We start from the raw sequence: 3,132 nt of genomic DNA, 5'->3' as shown, positions 1-3,132 counted from the left end.
TCATATAACACCTACTAATTAGTATCTCAAAGAAAGAATACATTTGGGGAAATCTGCTCTGGTACACTATAAGTTCTTTGAAAGTAAGGAATCTCTCTTATCTTTGACTCCTTCGTAGTATCAAATAAAAGTGCCTCAATATAGTAGATGCTAAATAAAAGTTGATATAAATTTTATTGACATGAACTATTTGGGCTCCCTAGTAATATACTTCGTAATTTTGTTTTTTGTGTTTTGTTTTTTTTTAGGCGAGGCAATCTTTGGTTGACCTCACAGATTGCAAGGACCTTGTCAGTTTACAATCCTTTATTTTTTATTTTTCACGCCTACAGCACCTGGTCTTCCTAGGTGGTCTCCCACCCAAGTACTAACCAGGCCCGACCCTGCTTAGCTTCTGAGATCAGATGGGATTGAGCTTGTTCAGGGTGGCATGGCCGTAGATGAATTATGGTTTTGTAATTCATTAATTCTATGGTATATTTTCCATATATAACATAGTTACATAATAATTAATAATAATAATATAATGATGTGCTCATAAAAACATGAGAAAGACTGGGACAAAGGAGTAATATTAGATATTAAGTAAAGCATCACATTGTATATCACATTTCACTGAGATGATCTTCTTATTATTGTCATTATAATTTTTTTTTTCCAGTTTAGCGCTAAGAGCAGTAGCTGCTGTTCACAGAGCAGTTGTAATGTGCCAGATACCACATTGGGCACTTTACATATGTTATATACAATTTTGTTCTATTAAAAACCTCAAGAGAGGCATTACCACTCTACCTTTATAAGTGAAGAAACCGAGGCTCACAAAATTTGAGGCTCAGAGTCACAGGCCTAATAAGAGGTAAAGCCCTCTGATACCTGAAGCTCATTCTTAACCATCATGCTGGACTCTGTCCCTGTGCTGTGCTCGGGATCTGATGGATGTTTCTGCTTTGTCTTCATTCTTTCCTGTTACTACTGCTCAGCCTGAACCTATTTCCCACCCAACTCCTGAAGCACAAGCTGCTGGTGTGGGCATCTTTCACGTCTAAAATGTTCAGGCACCAAGTCCCTCTTCTTCTCGTTATTGACTAGTTGTGAGATATTGGAGAGGAGTGGAGGAAAACATATCATGGGCTTTTGTTATTCAAATATAGCTAATTTGCAGACCTCTGAATAGTCTGAAATCCTTACATTTATGTACAAAGTGGATATAAGTTTTGCTATATCTGAAATGTATACAATTTGGGGGACTCTCTTTAGAAAAGAAGAACAAAAAATTATAAACAGAAGTTCAGTTATAACGCCTAGGAGTGAGTTCTTGCAGGTGAGAGACATTGAAGTTTTAGATTTACTAGCTTCTGTATTTACCTCTCTCTGCCCCTGATACAGAGCCCTACACTGGGAATTCTGCAGTTTTAAAAAGTAGAAGGCACTTCCTTTGCCTGTTGATGATTGGAGAAGAGTTACAAAGCAAAAGGGCAATGAGTGATCATTCATTTAGTGCCGTCAAAGAAAGTAAAAATTGGATAATTTGCCAGATTAGACAATCTCTCTGCTAAGAATAGAGCTAAACCATTTTATATATGGGTGGTGCACAAGTGAGAACATAAGGAAAAAGATGTCACACGGTTAAATTAAGAACCGATAGTCTTGTGTTAGCCTCCCATATTTGTGATTATGAAACTTGATATCACAATCAGAAATGCACAAACTTGACTTTATATATAGTCTTTATAGAGCAATTTTATGTTTCAGTGGGAGAGGCACTGGGAATGGCTTTCCATGACTCACCTGTAGGGAGACACCTGTGGAAGGTGATCTAAACCTATAGGAGCTCTGTGGCCTAGTTGGAGGCATCTCCGACACAGCATGCCCTGATCTTTCAGAGTTGTCTCTCTAAGCCATTTCTGCTGATGCTCACATATCAAACAAGATGCCCATCATGGGACACCTGAACTCTCATTTCAAGAACTAAGGCTCCAGTAGCAACTTCTACCAGGAATGACTCAGAAACAGACTGTATACCCATATTAGTTTTGCCCAGCCCTTTACTAAATCTCCATGACCTTTCTTAAAGTGGAAATATTACAGAAGATGGATCAGCGTAACAACAACTATTTCTACTCTGAAGGCCTTCACTGCAATTTTGCTATAATTCTCTCATTTCACTCCCACCACTCCAGTTTTCTTAAAGTATGAGTCTTACAGGCTTGTCATGTATTCTGTGGAGCTGTATTCATATTTGTAGGGTCGCTTTAATATTAAAAGAGAAGCGATGAAGAGATTGACATACAGATTGTAGGTTCATAAAACATTCAAGGGAATTTGGAGATTGTCTGGTTCATCTTCCATTTTACTTTATTTTAAAAAATTTTATTTGATTGCTTTTATGCTAAAAAGATGTAAGTTCAATCTGGCCATATTATGGAAGTTCAGAAAATGGAGAAAATAAAAAGAAAATCATTCATCATCCTAATGTCCTATTATAGCCAACGTTATGAATTACCATATGCATATTTTACCAACTTGCAATTGTAGTGTACAGATGAGGTTGTTTCCTTTTATTTTCATTTTTAAACTTAATAAGACAGATGAGGTCACTGAGACCCTGGATCCTACAACTATATAATATCTACCACTTATAGTATTTATTTTTATACTATCTAAGAATAGACATGTCCTTTACTTTTATTTCTCTCCCAAGGCCTCCTCTACTGTAGTTTTAGAGTGGACAGGCTCCGGAATAAGAAAGACTGCCTGAGTTTGAACATCCAGCCACTTCCAAACAGTGTGGCATTGGGCAAGTTACTTACATTAATTAGTTCAACTGTTTCCTCATCTGTAAAATAGGGATAATACAAGACGAGAATAAAATCAAATGATATTATACATGTCAACATACATCTGCTGAATTTATTACCAGTTCCCAGGCCATTTGGCTTGCAGTTGGGTTTCGGTCTCCGTTGGACTAGAGTCTATCTAATTTTGTATTTAGTTGAGAGCTCTGGCAGGTGATAATGGGAGGGAGCAGAGTGTGGTCAGAACAATAATTCCCTGGGCTCTCTTCCATATTTGATTGTATTCCTTAATCAAAGATTCTTGCTTTCAAGCCAGCCAACTCTAAAGAACTCTTCT

General features: G+C 37.2%; 1 pseudogene; it reads right to left on the bottom strand.

Moving 5' to 3' along the window:
- Window positions 1–323: 323 nt before the first annotated feature.
- LOC111744277 lies at window positions 324–442 on the bottom strand (annotated as a pseudogene).
- Window positions 443–3,132: the final 2,690 nt, after the last annotated feature.

The sequence above is a fragment of the Pteropus vampyrus genome, unplaced genomic scaffold (genome assembly GCF_000151845.1).
Source record: "Pteropus vampyrus isolate Shadow unplaced genomic scaffold, Pvam_2.0 Scaffold130, whole genome shotgun sequence".
NCBI classification, from domain to species: Eukaryota; Metazoa; Chordata; class Mammalia; order Chiroptera; family Pteropodidae; genus Pteropus; species Pteropus vampyrus.
This window is presented reverse-complemented; position numbering and strand designations above follow the sequence as displayed.